Source organism: Natator depressus, chromosome 6 (genome assembly GCF_965152275.1).
Source record: "Natator depressus isolate rNatDep1 chromosome 6, rNatDep2.hap1, whole genome shotgun sequence".
Lineage (NCBI taxonomy): Eukaryota > Metazoa > Chordata > Testudines > Cheloniidae > Natator > Natator depressus.
The window spans coordinates 54,506,134-54,524,643 of record NC_134239.1 but is presented as its reverse complement, the minus strand read 5'-3'; the positions used below and the strand labels follow the sequence as shown (position 1 = coordinate 54,524,643).

Below are 18,510 nucleotides of genomic sequence, written 5' to 3'. Positions count from 1 at the left end.
GGAAAAAGCCTTATAAACCACTGTATTTCATTGACAAGCCATTCATTCCACAGAGAAGACCAAGCACAGGAGGTCAAATAAGATGTAAAGTTTTTAAGGCAAAGGGAAATATCTGTGGAAATAAGTTTTATTTCACACGTTTTTTGTTTTATTATTTTACTACAGTACTACACACCCAATAAGTCATCTTACAAAATAACTTAAAATCTATGACAACATACCTAGCTCGAACTCAAGATAATTTGAAAGTGATATGGAAAGGATGGGAAGGAGCATGGAAGGAAAGAATTGCTACTGCTGTGATTATTACCGTCACCTCTAGTAAAGTCATGACTAATTTGCTTCCTCTGACTTTCATTTGATCCTTGCTGTGGTGGTGTACATCCCCATCCCAACCAGGAAAAGGCTAATGAGCTCCGCTGGGCTCATTTGCTACCAAACAGACACACCTACAGAGGCTGCTCCAGCTGGAGGAAGCAAGCTTGAAAAGGAGAACTAGTCACAGAAGGGATGGCAACCGGGAGAAAATCTGCTGCATCTTGGGAGGCGCTAACACTTGCTACAGAGTAGCTGAGAGGATGTGATCCTAACAGCATCCCAGTGCAAGAGAGCCAGGGGTTCATGGGTATCTGGTACAGTTTCTGCTGGCCTGACCAGTTCAGTGTACCCCAGCTCATTAATACCTTAATCTGTATCTAAAAGGTGCCATGTAAGATATCAAGAGAAAGCTAATAACTACTGATCATTATTGTGTGGCATATATATGGAGGACAAATTCAAAATTACAAACATAGTGGAAATTATCAAAGTGTGTCTTCCAGGCAGGCTACTCCACCCTAGACACAGGAATGTGGTTCAGCCACCTGCAAGTCATCTCCAAGGTACCTTAAAAAACAACAGGAATGCAAATCACTTAGAAGGTAAACAGGACTATCAAGACGGCAGTGGGAGGAGAATGTAGGAAACAGATCAGTTTGCATTTTGGCAAACGCCAAGTCGGGGAAGAAACTAGCATGGAACTTCCTGCACCAGGAGATTCCATCTCACCTTCCTCACAACTTGAATAAACTTTACTTTGTGGAGTAATCTTCAGAAGAATCCATTTCAGTGGCTCACTGGTCTATAACGAGAGGGGCAGAGAACCCCAATTTGTCTTTCACCCAGGAAGACAAACTAACCAAGCACTTTGGACTATGTAGGAGATCCTGACCAGAGGCATTGGTCAGCTGTCTTGCTGCAAGGTAGATTGGTAAACAAACTACCTTGAACAATGGCTTTAGCTTAGCCTCTAGAAAACATTTTTTACTTTTATTTGCTTGTAACCATTTCTAACTCACCTACAATCTTATCTTTTGTTAATAAACTTGCATTACTTTCAATGTAAACCAATGCAGTGCTGTGTTTGATTTAAAGTGAATGTTAACTCCAATTAACGTGGCAAGCTGCTGGGCATTGTACCTCTAAAGAAACAAACAAACTGTAATAGCTCTCTGAAGGGTCCAAAAGAGGGCTGGATATTGCAGAGCATGTGGTTTTGGGAGTGAATGTGTGGTGGGGTCATCTTGCTTGGTGTAACCAGAGTGTGGCTGTGGTGCACCAAACAGAATTGCTGAATCAGAGCTGCTTAACCTACAGACACTCAGCACAGTCTTCTGTGCTGGCTGGGAGCTTCCAGACAAGAGAACCACAGCAGCAGAGCCTTTTGAAGCACATAGGGTTACAGGGCAGGCAGTAACACAATCCCTCACTGCTCTGGATTGCAGCCCAGAGCGTGACAAGTAAAAATATCTGACATACCTCCATTGCCTACAAAGACTCACCAAAAACCAGAAAGGCCTTTGAAAGGGGAAAGGGCTCAGAAACCACCTGAGTGTGATCCCTGAGAAAGGCCCTGCCTATCACACTTGCAAGGAACAATATTGCAGTGGAATGCTATGAGGTGTGGGGGGTAAGTGTGTGGTGCCTGCAGAACTTCATAGCCATGAATTTCTTTTCTCTCTTTCTGTCTCTGTCTTGGGCCCTGTTTCTCTATAGCTCCCCATGTCATTTCTTTAAAAAAATGTGAAAATGAACTAAATAGATTTTTTTAATAGGCCGTTTGATATTTCTTCCAACAAAGGCTATCAATGGAGCCTTGGTTCTGAGCACAAAGCATATATTACTGCTCTTACTTTTATCTGAAGGTCCATAAGGGCCTCATCTAATGCTTATTGAAGTCAGTGGAAAGGCTCCTGTTTGAACAGGTTCTAATTTTCCAGTGGCTATCAAATGAAAGAAGAAACTTGAATAACTGAAGGATTCAGTCTCCCTTTCCTTTGTCTTACCCTCTCCCCAATATATGGAGGACTAGGTGACCCAGAGTGGCATTAAAAAGACACGTGGCTTTTTCTATGTCTGTAGTAGAAATCTACACATGGATCACTAGTGACCAAAAGATTTTACCTTCTGGCACTGTTCGGTGGCTGCTATTGACCTGGTGGAGTCCAGGTCCCACTGGACAAGTTTTTTTCCACACTATTTAAATCATCACTACTGCCACCAGTGGTTGCCTCAGCCAAAAGTATAAGGACTGAGTGGTTATGGAGAACGAAATGTCTGTTGGCATCAAGAGGTGGTTCCTGTATGTTGGGGTTTAATCATATTGACTGGATAGCGTGGGGAAGATTTTGCTGTTTCTGCCTGTGCTGCACTTGTTTCGATAAAAAGAACATCAGAAAGCAGATGTATAAGAGTGTATGTCCAAAGCTAGGGAGGTGAGAGAAAACGTTGCAACTTCAATTTTAGATAGTGGGAATCATATATATATAAATCCTCACATGGTGCTTAATAATGTATCAATAAAAAGATGAGCATTCTAGTCTGGTATTGAATATACCCAGTGCAGGTTATACCACCAGTCCCTTGTATCTTATATGTAACTAAAGGGAATACTACTTGCTGTGGATCCCCTGGGTGCTGCAGGTCAGGACTGAGATGTAGCAGCAAAGAAGTGTGTGTAAAAATTTCTCAGCTCCTGTTCCCCACAATTGTTCAGCTTGTCTCTCACCTTCATAAGCACTAAGTGCTTCACGACTTAGGAGCCTAAGGGCTTGTTTACATGGTGCATTAGCCTGCACCAAAGGCATGTAAATTCTAGGGTGCAGTAGTAAGTTGCACACTTACTGTCCCATGTGGACCTTGCTGGAATGCACAAAAAGTTTCCTAGTGTGTGTGAATGTAGTCCTGTTTCAAACAACATACTAGTGTGTACTAGACTTTACACCTCTGTAGTGTGGACTAATGCACCATGTAGACAAACCCTAAGTCCCATATTCAGAAGTAATTTAGGCACTTAGAATCCTAAGTCCCATTGACTTTCAAATGGGCTAGATTCACAAAGCAGACTTAGAGTCAGCATTGCAATGCCTAATGTTTAAGTGCCCTGCTGCCTAGTATAATTCTCAGCCCTGAATTAGGCACCCAGACTCCTTATAAAATGCATGGAGAGAGTTATGCACCTAAGAATGGGATCAATGAAAGCCAGCATGCTGAGTGGGCAACTGCCTAAACTAGACAAATGGAAATACAAAGGATAGGGGTATGGCCTAAGTCCTGCCCCTCAAAGGTATGTAGACACCTAACTCCAGCCTAGAGGGAGTAACTTTCCTCTGCTCGGGATTCATGCTATGAACTAGCTTCCCAAGTTAGGTTCCTAAGCCAGGTCAGACAGACCTTTCCTATCCAAGATGTGTAAGACACAGCTTCATATACCCAGTCTGCCTGATGCTGAGTAGGGATTTGAACTCGGGTCTCCTACTTGTTTGGTGCATTCCCTAATTCCATTGGTTTTTCTGAGGCAAGTCTCACTGTTTCTCCTGTTGAAGCTCCTATTGTTTGTAACTATTTAAATATTAATTGGGCCAGAGAGAGTTAGGATGACTGTATAGCATTACCGCAACGTGGAAGTTAGGCACCTAAATCCTTTTGTGAATCTAGCCCTAATTGCCTAAGGTATTTTTTGAAAATGGGACTTCTGAATCATTTAGGTGCTTTAAAAACATTTACCTTAACATTGTACACAAGTTTTACAGACTTGTGTATGAATAACATTTTTTATAGAATTTCCTGCCATCAGCCATTGTCTCTGAGATAAGGTTGTTTAATGATCTGTAGTTAGTTTTATGCATGAAAATGACAGAGACGTAAATGAACTGCATACAAAAAGTATTAGAAATAAATCTCACAACGTCACATTTAATGAAAACATCAGCACTTCTACCCAGCAAACTAAAGGAGCAGATCCTCTGGGTCCACTAATAGAGTAAATTGATACAGACAGTGTTTCTGTTATGGAATATATTTGGCTTGCTGACAAATACCTAAGATCACCAGTCAACCTAAATAACCTCACTTAGTTTCTATATTTTGAGTTTTGTTATAAGGGTTATCTTGTACATCACCATCTTTTTAATCTTATGTTTGGTCCACGATAAAGGGGAGGGAGTAGGGCAGTACCAATAACAATGGAATCACTAAATACACACCCATAGTTGTTTGTTTATAGTGACAGTCTGATTAGTAACAAAGGGTTGGGGAGGGATTTTTTTGTTGTTGTTTTTTAAGTTTTCTTGCTGGTTTTAGAGAGACTTGTTCTACCCTTGGATTTCTCCCTCAGTGGTAAAAGACAGAACTTTCAGATGTCACCACCACCAAACAGCAGGAATGAACATCTGCTCCCCTCATAAACTTATATTAGAAACCTTCCTGTATAGAAGCATCCTAGGCCCCTGAGTATAAGCTTGAGTGTGGCCATATAACTATATTATACTGAAGTATTGTCTGGGCCAGATGGTTTAATTAAATGTATTTATTTATATCACACTGCCAAATTTTTTAAACATACATGAAATGATCCATAAAAATACAGTCTGAAAAAAGGAAAGAGCCATGGTTACATTAATTTAGGGGCACTTGACACTACAACAGTTTAGGGCTGTCAAAAATGTACCCAGTAGTGTAAATCTAAGTGCAATGTCCATGAAGTTTCATTGTTTCTGGAAAACGCAATGTGCTCACAAGTGATGGGCTTCTGATTTGCTGACAATTCACAAAAGGTACGTAGGATAGATCCAGAGTGAATTGGTTGAGGACACTTGCCTTACAAAACAACAGAAATTAGAGATGGAAAAGATCTGTTAGATCATCTAGTCTATTCCCTGTCTGGGTCAAGATTCTTCCCTACAGTATATTCTCAAGTACTTTGGCCATTACAGTGATTTGGGGTCTACCAAAGCCCTGGAGAGATTATGCCACCATCTGATAGGTTTTTTTTCTCAGTTTAATCTCATTATGTCTCATTAAAAACACCAATGAGAAAACATCAATGGAAAAGCAGCAAGTGGGGCAGAAAGTGAAAATTCACCTCCTCAGCAATATGGGCTATGAAGAGTACATTGTATCTGTATACTGATCAATTTACTAGCTGGTTCCTTGTTGAAAACTAGATCAAGTTTTTCAGTGTCCATAATGGAGAGGATCCATTGATACCTAAAGAACTGCATTACTCTTTGATAACAGTATATACATTGCAGTGGCTGAGTGGAAGTATTTGTCATAGCACAGAGAAGGAGAATGGAAAGGAAACTTTAAATATGTAGAGTAGATCACGTTTTTGTTTGTTTTTGTTTTTACCCAGGAAGGTACTCAGATACAGCAGTGATGGCTGCATTATGAGAGCCTTTTTAGAACCAAATAGAATTATTATACCCTTAATTTCATCTTCAAAATCTAGCTTTAGCAACACTGTCAAGACTCAAGGTAATCACAATGAATGGACTGAACCTTACCTTAAATGATATAACAAATCCAAATTCATTTTCTGAAGGTTGAAAAAAATAATCACACCTCTTCTCTTGGTTTCTTCTAGGATAAGAAGCAGAAATAGAGAAATTACATTATCTTTATATTTGGCCCAAGTAAACACTGCAAATCTGTTGGGAAAAAAGCATATTTTTAGGAAACATTGAGCCTCATTTATAGAGAAAGAGCTTAAGAATAGTTAAGCAATAATTCAGTTCACTGGAAATTTGTTGATCAAGAGTGAAAACTTTTTTTTTTTAAACCAGTCTAGTTTCTTGTGGTCAAAATAATTTCAAGTGGTATAGTATAGGATTTTAAAACAAAAAATACAAAATCAAATTGGCTGAATACCAATCAGATATGTATGCCAGTAATTCTCTTAATCCATCATATTATAAATGAGGATAATAACTGCAATATCAGCACAATACATGGTTTATATTTAGTACTGATTGAAACTGAAAAGCCCTCATGTCTATATGCACCCTCATATATATAATGTGAAAGTACAGCTGTTTATCAAAACACACCCTTTGGTTTATGTAGTAAGGTAACTCTGATTGTTGCAATTTTCAGTAAAGTGTTAATAGGCTACATCCAAAGGCATTTCTTGTGAGTTAGTCCAAATTGGTTGATGGTATAGTGAGTAACACGTATTATGCTCTCTCTCTCTCTCTCTGTTTATTTGTATTTATTAAGCCAACATTTCAATGATACATTAATATACTGCATCACACATTGCTTATTCAGGATCAGGTTAATATTCAAAGAACCTGGCTAAAGATGCTCCTCCTCTTAGTACTTTTTAAATTTGTTGTTCCCTTTAACATTAAAGTCATTCATACTGCAAATTCATGACAAACCTTTGTCCTTAGAAAAAAAACAAAGCACATCAAGTCTCTTCAGTGTAGAATCTGGGCTGGAAATCTTGTTCCTGAGAAATGTATACTACTCTTGTAATCATATTAAAATAACACTGTGGGACACACCTACTAGATTTTAATAGATTATCTCTGCTCATTGCATCAAAAGAAGGGGGAAAAGTTTCCTACCAATATTCCCTGAGGTAAAATTCCTTCCTAAACCAAATTTAGTTAGTGGTTCAATCTTGATCCATGGAAAAGATTATAATTCACAAGAAGAAAACCTGAAAGACATTTTACAACAGTGATGCTTTTTTTCCATTCCTACTTAAAATAAGGATTAAAATGTGGATTTGGTCAGAAAAACGACAATGTAAAAATTGCACCTTGAACCACTTTACTCCACATTTGTGATCCCATGTGAGCCTTTAAGTCTTATCTGTTGACTTCACTGAAGGGAAAAAATGTTATTTTTCAGCTCTGGGTTGGAATTTGTGGTATTAGAAGTTAGAAACAAATCATCCTTTGATTTGTAAATTTGAGCTAATTTTCTATGGAAGTGATTGAGAAGGGATACATATGGAATAACATAAGAGTGCTGTAAGTATTTTGACTATAAGACACTTCAAGCTTCTGTTCATAGATCCTGGAACTAGGGGTGCTGGGGGTGCTGTCACACCCCCCAGCTTGAAGTGATTTCCATTATAGACAAGGTTTAGAGTTTGATTCAATGGCTCTCAGCATGCCCACTATGTAAATTGTCCCAGCACCCCTGCTCCTCTTTACATGGAAAGGATAGAGTACTGTGACATTCCCCAGGGTACAACCTGAAACACTGAACTGCTGTGTCACCTTAATTCTCCAGATCAGGATGTCTCTTACACTGCTCTGCTAGTGAAGAACAGTCTTTCCAGGCCCTCCTCAGACAGCCATTAACATGTAAAGACATAACCAGCAAAGTCACATGAACGCTCTCCCAGCCACTCATGAACAGGGCAACACCAGCATGTCCCTCAAACCCAGCATATCCCTCAATCCCTTGCACCCCATAAATGTGCATTTTACACTGTTCTGGGCCTGCCCCCTCGCCCCAAACAGTGCAAGATCATTAAAAGTTCTTCATTCCAACAAGGGTAATGAATATGTGACAGCCTTTGTTAACCTGAGTAAAGATTCCCCAGCCACTTCAACCAAAACCACACTGGTTTGGATAAACAATGAAACAAGTTTATTAACTAGAGAAAGACAGATTTTAAGTGATTATAAATGTATACAAGTAAGAATTGGTTACAAAAGAAAATAAAAGAATAAAACCACAATCTAATTCCTAGACTTTACCAAGCTAAATAGGATTTGAAAGCAAATGGTATCTGTCACCCAGAAAGTTTCAGCAGTCCACACTAACTGGAAAGCCTACCAGTTAGTATCAATCCTCCTAGTTCAGTGATGGTTCTTTGTCTTTCAAACGATCTTGCTATCATGCGTAGAGATAGGGGAGGAGAGGTAAATTGTGTTTTCTCCATTCTTATACACTCCTCCAGTCTTTGAGGATTACTCCCACCCTCCGCTGGGGTTTAGACAAAGCAGGTCCTGTGTACAAGTGTCTTTCAGGTGAATTGCAAATTTCTTGTTCACACCTTCTGTGTACATGATGTTTGAGACTTCTCCGGGATGTTATGCAAATCTTTTGTTTACCGTCCCCCACAATGGCAAATGGTTGCTTCAGTAGCTAATAGTTTTAGAACATCAGTGGTCAAGCCTTTATTGTCACTGAGGAGCTAGCCTATGAGCATTCCCCAGAATTACATGTTTCAGTAACAAACATATAGCAAAATCTCATAACTCCATATGCAATGTTCAGACACACCTTTCAACAGAACAATGATGCTCGGCAGATTGAGTTTTCAAATGATATCCCACAAGGCATACTTTGTACAAAGTATATCATAACCATACAAAAGTGGTGAACATGGGGTACAGAGTATCATATGGGGTATATCGTGTCACAGGTACACACTCTCTAAAAGAAAAATTATGAGTAAAAGTTTGTCAAATGACCGATCTGTAAGAATACTCCAAATATCTTCCTCCAGAGGGCCTGTGGAGAGAAAGAACCCTCTCAGTTTTATAGGTAAAGCCAAGATTCCCAGGTGAAGACTGCTTTGGCATTCAATAAGGAAGTCTTAAGTTTAGAACTTAAATAACCTCTCTGATAAATACAGATAACATGGTGATTAGAACTATCTTGATCCTCCCACCTCTGCCCCCTTGATTTGAATATGATGGTGTGACAACCAGAAACTGTAGATCCAAGCATGCAGTGCTGCATCTTGATCTGAATGAAAGTTTGCTTGGATCAAGATGCAGGGTCCTGTAGTCGTCTTATGGCATGCATCTCTGTTCACGAAATAGGATAAAGAAAATTATTTTTGAGGGAACAAGATTGATGGGGAAGGCTTAATTTCTTCTCTCTTCATAACAGTCTGAGAGACTTACCTTCTTTTGATGTTTATTTCAACTCTTCAAAGAAATGTGCCCTGTATTGGGTTGGTTTGTGTCTTCTTTAACTAAGATTTCAAACTGTGTTTTAATTCAATGCCAATTATCCCTGCTTAGGAGATTTAGTCCCTATTTCAATAGCCAAATAAATAAAATTAAATTACTATTACACTGTCATTTCAGAAATTTCTCTCTAGCACGTGTTTTAATTGAACTGGAATGTGTGCCCTTATTTTTATCTCCAAACTTTTAGATTTAGGCAAATACAAAATGGATCAGTTGACCATCTGATAGGTTCAGTCAAGCTGCCAGAGTCAAAGTCTCAACTTGCTGACACCAACTGTTATAAAGTGAAGTTAGGAGAACTGATTAAAAAACAGGTTTCAGAGTAGCAGCCGTGTTAGTCTGTATTCGCATAAAGAAAAGGACTACTTGTGGCACCTTAGAGACTAACAAATTTATTTGAGAATGCTCAAATAAATTTGTTAGTCTCTAAGGTGCCACAAGTACACTGATTAAAAAACAAAGATCTAATCTGATTTTCTTGACTCCTTAACCTTTTCAGTGAGTTCCACTCCTGAATTCCAACCAGCCTGAAGAAAGGCAAGTAATTGCATTGTGATAAGGAGAGGTGCACAGAAGGATTTGCCTGAGGCTTAGAAGACTGAATGTCCAATAAAACCCAAAAATGTCCATGAGCCCCAGAAGGCCACTGAGGCTGGATCTGCTGCAGGCTAATGAGCTTAGGGAAAGGTCAGCCAGTTATGGAAGTGCAAATAGCAGACCCTGCCTCTTATCTCAGCAGTTGAAAGAGTCTAGCATCCAAGTGGGAGGGATTGGTATAAGTGTTTCCCCTGTTGCTCTAGGGTTTTATTTTACTGTCTTCTATTTTACCCTGCCTATTCCCTAGTCACCTTAGTAGGTGGCTGTGCTCCAAGTGGACATAAATGGACTCTAATGTGAGCCTCCTGCACAATTGCTATGAGATAGGAAAAGCTAGGAGTGCCAGGTCCATTCATCACCTCTATGGTTTTTCTCTCTCTCTCTCTTTTTAATCATTACTTTACTGAGCTTCCCTCTTTCATTTTAATATAAACACCTAGTACAGAAAAGTCATCCTGCCCTTTTCACTCACTTATGTGAGGGGTGTTTCCAGAATAGACAGGGGCATGGATGGGGATCTCTTATGCCCCAGCAGTCCCCTAGTCTCAGCATGTCCTGTTGGGTCCATTGGCAGTCACCAACATTTAAAGAAGCCCTCAGCTTTAACTTAGGACTGGAACAGATCATCATCTCCATAGCTTCAATCAGGAAAGCACGATAGCTTCAAAGCACTGTTATTGGCCATCACCCCCACCTCATCCCCATCTAAGGTGTTCCATGAACTTTGGCTGCATTCCAGGATCTTGGCCATGGGATTCTTTAACAGTCCTTCAGCAGTGAGTACCACAGGTGGTGATTACACAGAGTGTAGTTTTCCCTTTCATTTCTTATAAATGTGGCAGCCATTCATTTAGGTGAACATGCGGGCTGTTGATTATGGAAGTAGGGTAATAGGAGAGACTAATGAGATGTAATGCAACAAAAAAATCATTTATCCATTTGGTACATGTTTCTATTTCATGATCTCTCTTTATGATCGGAGTATTTTCTTTCCCCCAAGATCTGGCTGTGTCAACCCCTAAAGTGTTGCAGTATTTTCACCAAGGGACTAATTCTTCTTTCAAACCAATTCACTGATTCAGGCTTGTTAGAATGTTCTTGTGGTCTAAAATTATATTCATCCTCATAGCCATTGGATTAAATACATATTACACAATAAGCTGTTACAGAAAGATACTCAGAGGATGCTTACGTGGTTGTCAAGGAAACTATATAAGAATTCTCTGAGTAGCAGTATTTCAACCATGTGGAGAGTGGGGGGTTTCTATTAATACCAAACTAAATGCCATTTAGCTCATAAATATTTTTTTTCATGGATGAAAGTCAGAAAGAGGAGCTCTCTGTACACTATTAATTATACTTTCAATGTCATCAGCAAATCCACACCCTTTCCCGCACTTCTTTATATATATATTTTTTTTTCTAAATGACCAATTTGTATGAGTTGGTGCTAGATTGGCAGCACTGGAAAATGAAGTCCTGCTTATCCACAAAACAGATAACAAGCTTTTTTCCTCTGCCAAAGTACTTCAGTCTTGGCTGGAGAGATCACCTATAGGGATGAGCTGTGACCTGATAAGTCAAATTAAGTCAACATTTAGTGATAACTGTGATGGTGGCCATTTTGTGATGGACAATTGAGACCAGCACTTCCTCTCAAAAATGGCTGCCACTAGATGGTAATGATTTTCGGACAATAATTATCAGATCCAAACTGGTGACTTTCTTTAGGAAATGTCCATGAATTCAGCACTATTATTTGGGTTGGTGACACAAATCTCTGCACTTTTCACATTCACTATTCACCGTTCCTTAGCTTTGTTCTTACTGATGGAGTTTGAGGGAGGTCAGTGTTTGAGGTTGTTTGTTTTGTTATTTTCTTGTTTTTAAGTAAAGACAGCTGTGATTAACAGTTAAAATAATGTCAAGGTCAAAATTTCTGCTCCTAGTTCTCCCTGAGTAAACTCATTAGTTCTTACGGAGTTTTATGGGGGTAAATGAAGGCAGAGTTTGGATGCATAATTGTAGTGCAGCATGGTAAAGTTGCCACTTCAGCCCACCCTCTCCTGACTGGAGAGTATTGTAGTACCCTTTTGCCCCAGTTTCCCTCACTTTCCTTTGGCCAATTCCAGTTGTGAGAGTGTCGTGGCCCTCCACCCAGACCCGTTTGCCCCTTCCAAAGCTGGCTAGTTCTTTACCAAAGTCCAACAGAAACATATACAAAACTAAGCCTTCAGACCAGCTGAGCTCAGCTGGTAGCCACCTCATCGCAAGTGTTCCTCTGCTGTACTAGATCACCCTCATGTCTAACCACGGGCTTCTGGGCCTCCATCAACGGCATGGTCCAGAAGTTGGCACAACTCCTCCCTGCACTCAGGGGTTCAGGCATGCTACAGATCCTCAGGATGCCCATCTCCAGTGAAGTGGAAGCCTGACCCCTGAAGAAACCTCTCTGCTCTGCTTCTCAGACTTCTCTCAGGCTGCCTGAGAAAGAAAACTCTCTATCTCCTCTCCTCTGGGTTTCCCTCCCGCAACTGTGCTCACCCACCTCTTAGGATGGGGATGTGGAAACTAGCTCTCCCACAGCTGAGCTTTGTCTCTAATTAGGCCTGGACCACCATCCAGGTGTACCCAATGTGGGTAATTTGCCTCTCAGGACCATATTAACCCTTTCCTGGTGTGTGTGAGGTAAACACCCCATCATACATGAGTATCAGTGATTTGCTGCCAATATTTTAACAGAATATATTTAAACCCATGTGCTGTGTTGCTTGTGCTTGCAGAAAGGAGAGAGTCTAAGGGATCTGCTCACTACTTTCCCCATTTCCTCACAGGTGTAACACCGGTCGAGGGAAGCACCATTTGGAAAAGAAAGTTATTAAACTGTGGTAGAAATGAACTGTGTCCATCTTCAGACCAGATCCTCAGCCTCAGTTCTTACTGCATTGCACCGGCTAGGAAAGCCAGCTTATCCAGCAGGCCTGGGAAATCTCTAGATGACAGAGAGTAGGCATAGCTGGTTCCTACATCGCCCTGCTTCTGTCTGGGTGTGTGGTCAGGAGGAAGGGGGCCTAGCCAGAGCTCTACTGTGCTCCAGTGATCCCCAGTGGGCTATAATCAGCTGGTACTGTTTAGAGCAGCTCTGAGGTTGCTCCCTTGTGTGCCACTCAGCCGTGACGAGTGAGCACTAGTTGTAGCTGTGGACGTTAGCCCACAAAAATGATTTTGGATGGTGAGTAAAATGATTTTGGATGGGAAACACAGGCATCTCCTTGGGGGTATCTCCACTGGCCAGTGTGGAAGCCCATGAGCCCGCCTCCTCCTTTAGGGTGGCTACTGTTGTCAGGCAGAAATAGCCCTTGGTCTCAAAGGAGAGCAAAGACTGCAATTGTACCCAGCCTCTCTTCTTGGGGAGGTTCCTTGCACCTTTCTGTTTCATGCCCAGGCAAGCAGGATCTGACTGTAAAGGCCGAAACAAAACAATGCAAATGGTGATTTGGATGACCAAAGGGAGACTGCAAGGAGGTTGTTTTCCTGTTTTAAATAGGAGCACAAAAACTCTTGTAACTGCTGGGTTGACACTGTGTGTAGTTTTGCCATAAGGAGTGTGTTTGGAGCCAGATTTGAACAAGGAGAGGGTGGTTGCCTTGCACACAAGAGGTGCTTCATTATAGTAACACAATTGTCATCAAAACCACCTGTGGCCATTGTTTGGCATCTGTTGTCACCGTTGCCCACTAGTGACTTCTCTCACCACTAGCACTGCATGCCAGGCACTTGAGGATACTCTCATCTTTCTGTGTACAGCAAAGAGTTATTACTCAAGCAGTCAGGTGCCTTGAAATGGCTTCTTCTGAGAGTGAATGTCTGTGGCAGTGCTAAAAGCTCTCTTCCTAACAGAGACAAATGCTGTGAAAATACGCACAAGCACATTTTTAGAGCTGGTGAAAAGAGCCAGACAGGATACTGAAGTCCTCTGTTTATCCACAGCACAGTCACAACACAGGCAGAAGCAGTACAAGCTTCCCACTTGCATTGAATCCTTTTAGTGGTGCCTCCAGCTTGTTCCAGAGGGAACACATCTAGGTTTAGACTGTTATTTGTGCTTCTTGGTCTCTACAGTCCTTGGCCACACCTCTGAGAATGCCAGTCAAGGTTCAAATGATGTTGCTTCTTGTCACTTGGGCCATCCTTGTCTGAGAATTGAAATTAGCCGTTGACTTATTTCACATAGGCCACCACATGGTAAAAAAAAAATTCAAGCCTGATCCAGATTCGAATCACTGACTTTCAAGTGGAAAGCTTTGTATCCTAGTACCACTTCTGCAACAAATCTAGTATCTCACCCATTGCCCCTTACACCTTTTCTGAGTACACAAAAGAGTGTGGTAACACATGGCAGCCAGCCTTTTTAGCGTATTGCAAACAATTTGAGACAAAAACAGCAGTGTTGTTGTAATCAGAAGAAAAGAAACCACACTTCAACCACAGTAGTGTAGGTGAGGTGTAGGAAAATGATGGCATAATGGCCAGGTGTCTGCCTGCAGGATATTTTGGGTTTGCTAAAGGGGTTGGAAATGTCTCCCCAGGTGCAATTTTTGTCGAGGCATTTTAGAATTAAATTCAGCATAGCTGGACAAGGAAGGCAACAGTGCTTAACAAATATAGTTTAGATTTTCAAACCCACCTCTAGGGCTATGTCTACACTGGCAATTGAATGACAAAACTTTTGTCTTTCAGAGGTATTGAAAAACATCCCCCCTGAAAGAGAAAAGTTTTGGTGACAAGAAGTGCCAGTATGAACAGCGCATTGTCGGCAGGAGCGCTCTCCTGCCAACAATGCAAATGCCACTCGTTGGGGGTAGAAGTTTTTTGTCAGCAAGAGAGCTGACAAACAGCAGCTACACTGCGCAACTTTTAGCGGCAAGGCTGCAGTGACACAGCTGTGTTGCTGAAAGCTGTGTAGAGTAGACATAGTTTAGGAAACTTTGAAAATCTCAAATTCTAGCTGATTTAGCTGAAATGCCTCACCTATAAAAATAAGAAAAACTACATTTTTATCACGTTGATTGTTGAGCACAGAAGTGAGGAGATTGTGCCTCTATCCCTGGGGTAGGGTATTTGATTAATAATTAGAGCTGGGTGAAGAAAGGTAATTCCTTTCTGGAGGATTTTGGTATTTTGAAATTTGGTGTCATTCCAATTTGGAATTAAAACCAGAAATTTCAAACTTCTCCTAAAATGTTAATGGAACTCTGTATGTAAGGAAGTTTGGCAAGTGGGTGACCTGGAGCCATGTATCCTAGAAGTCCTGGGATCCCCAACTCCAGAACTGTCTAGTAGGCAGGCTGCTACTGAACTGGACAGGCAATCTGACAGGAAACTAGGCAGGAGCTTTCTCACAATTGAACTGTCTCCACAAAACATTTCAGTTTTGACAAATTCAAATGAAAAAAAAAATCCTCAGGTTTTTTTTCCCAGCCAGCTCTATCCAGAGCTGTAAGCCAAGCTACAGGGATATGAGAGAGCCTTCACATCAATATGTTCCTTTCTACAAAAAAAATCATGGTTGAAGAATGGAAAATAAAAGGGTGACCTTTGAGGAAAAAAAGGGACTGATGCTGCCTTCCTCCAGTCACATGTCAGAATTTTGAAAAAAAAAAAGTTAATCTTCCTGATTAGACAACGCATAGGCCTGATTCTCAGGTTGACTGCACTCATGCCAATCTGGAATAACTCTACTGAAGTCTTTGGGGTTAGCCCAGGTTAACACCTGTGTAAGCAAATTCAGAATCTGGGCCACGCAGTCCAAAGGTGAAGGCCCCACATGTTTTTTTTTCTGTGTTTCACTATAAATATGAGCAAACATAAAAAAGCCTCTTAGTATCTCTAAGCCATATCTTACTCAGAGAGACAAGGTGGGTGAAAGAGTATTTTTTATGGCACCAACTTCTATTGCTGAAAGAGACAAGCTGTTGAGCTTACACAGAGCTCTTCTTCAGGCCTGGGAAAGGTACACAGTGTGTCACAAGATGGAAATACAATATGGAATTGATTGTTTAGCACAAGTAGTTAACACACATTCTAAGAATCTAGAATCTATGACCTGTGAATTCTTGTGATTGTGGTGAGTGGGAATGTTTGCAATCTCTCCTGTTCACTTCAAAGTTGGTAACTTTATCAACTCCACATATGCCAAATATTGCTCTGCAGCATCTGGCTGTTAAGATGTTTAATCTCCTGAGAGTATCTTGGTTTAAATCTATGACTAACAATCATATACAAGTAAACAAAAATCATATACAGACTAACATGGCTGTTACTCTGAAACCTATCATATACAAATATGTCCGAGCCAGATGTCTTTCAACTTGCATAGCTTTTGATATTGGGGTGTGTACTCTAGTTACTCAAGTTTTCAGAATATGCTCCAAGCAAACCAGTCTTTCTTTTTTTTTTTTCCTGAAATTTCTATAGGAAGGACTTTTGCAAACTAAACCTATACATTTTTAATTGGTTCCTTGACTTTAAAGGTTAGAGAGCTTGAGGATGTTTCCTACATCTCCACTTTTGTCTTGAGAGAATTGATTCAAAGGGTTAAGATCATTGGTTATTCTGTAGTTTGGGGTTGATGCTCTTGTGATACTTTGGGTTGCGGAGCCTTTAAGATCTGACATGCCATGTTAGAGGATAAATTATTAAAAAAACAGAGAAAAAAGCTAGATCACACACCAAAGGGGAGCTAACTGTGCTTGTAGATGAATAAGAGATGTTTTAAGAGTGAGCACCTGTACAAACAAGAACAGAAACAATCCCTGCCCTGAATTATTCCTTCTGTCTCTGTAGGGGGAAATTCTCAGAAGAGCTTTAGAGTAGGAACTTTTAACTTTCTTATATCTTGTTGACTCTGTAAGATATCACTTTAGTCTTTTAAGCTTAATAAAATATGTTTACATAATTTAATCAAATCTTTTAAAGGGTGGACTTGTATCTTTTTGAGTTTGGCCAGGAAATTTGCTTAAGTGTTCCACATAACCAGTTAATTCTCATTTAAAATACATATATAAAGCTGATTGGAAATAAAATTAAAAAGAAAGCTCAAAAAAGAAAATAAAAGGAAAAGGGGTAGAAAAAAGACAATTAGGGTAAACAAGAAAAAGGAAATAAAAAACTGAACAAAAGAAAATGGAAAAAGGAATACCCATTAATTTAGTTGCACATCACCATTGTGTGGTAGGTTAAGATATTTATAGCTGGTCAAAAAACCTGGGGAAATGCCCTTTCAAATTTTTTCTATGGGAAAATTCAAGAATACGGAGAGTATTTTTTCCTCCATGCTTTTCGATACATACTTCATTAGTAAGAAAGAGTGAAAAAATGAGAAGAAAAACATTTCTCACTTTTAAAAGTTACACTCACTTTCAGCTGCTAAAATTCTACTTTCTCTCTAACTTTCAATATTTATTACAGTTTTCTAAAAAGCAAACATTGAAAAAGAATAACAAAGTGTTTTTCCCCAATTTCTTACCTTATTTGATTTTTTTCCAACTTCCAAAGGCTGGAAAACAATCAAGTGGGAAAGCCCCACAATTTTGAAACGAATAACATTTATCAATTCACCAAATATTAGTTTTAACTAAATTTTAAAAATGGAAACTTGTTCATATTTTTCCATTTAAAAAAAATCAGAAGACTGAAAATGTTGAAAATATTTTTTTTTCTTTGAAAAGAAAATGTTTTTGGAGAAACCCTATTTTCTGCACAGTAGTAATAAAATCATAGGAGAGTCTTCAGATCGAATTATCCCCATTTTTCAAATGTGGAAACCAAAGTTCAGAGAGATTACTTGATATACCCGGGGTCACACACACATTTTGTGGGAGAACTGAGAACATAAGCCAGGAGTGGGTGGGTGTAATTCTACAGTTTGCAATGTGCAGGATCAGTCTACTCTAGATGATCATGATGATCCCTTCTGGCCTAAAATTCTGAGTCCAAGTCCTTTTCAGCCTGGCTTTTCTTGCTTTGGTAACTAACTTGTAATTATTTGGACCATTTGTGTTTGTGTGTGTGTGTAAAAATTCAGTAGTGGGTAAATAACATTGTGTGCGTGTAAAAGACAGTGGGGCCTACGAAAGTTGTGTGTCCTTAAAGTGAATTGGGAAATGTCATATAATCCCAGCCCACAGTCTGAACCACATGCTAAACGGTCACTAAATGTTTTAATGCCTTTGGTGATTCCTATTCATCAATTAGCACAGAACCAGCATTGAGGGCTCTCTCTCCTTCTTATTAAGATGTAATAAATAAACTCATTCTATTGGATGAAAATACAGCTGTAATTATTCTCCAGCAGATTCAGTTTAAAAGGAAGTATGAAAAAGACCATATCCAGTTGAAATTATAGAAAGGTTTTGGGCAGTCAGAATGTAATTACATAAAGGGAATTTGGCTGCACCCCACCCTTCGTCTTGTTTAAGGTATTATGGCCTCAGCTGTACATCACACCGAGAGAGAGGCACCTTTAACATTGGCACAGCATTGACTCAGGGGCAGGTATGCAAATTACTAAGGTAAATTTTTCAAAGGGCTGAGGCCTGTAAAATTTGTACTCACACATGTGCCTGCAAAAATCTATCAATGATGA

General features: G+C 39.9%; 1 protein-coding gene and 1 long non-coding RNA gene across 4 annotated transcripts in view; both read left to right on the top strand.

The window, feature by feature from the left end:
• LOC141990050 (uncharacterized) overlaps nt 1–453 on the top strand; it is a 54,648-nt gene extending 54,195 nt beyond the window's left edge. The window contains exon 3 of the long non-coding RNA XR_012640064.1: nt 400–453. This is a non-coding gene — a long non-coding RNA (uncharacterized LOC141990050). The remainder of the gene's footprint in view (nt 1–399) is intronic.
• The window catches only part of LRRC4C (leucine rich repeat containing 4C), an 860,187-nt gene that overhangs the window by 648,488 nt on the left and 193,189 nt on the right, over nt 1–18,510 (top strand). The gene's annotated exons all lie outside the window — the stretch shown is intronic.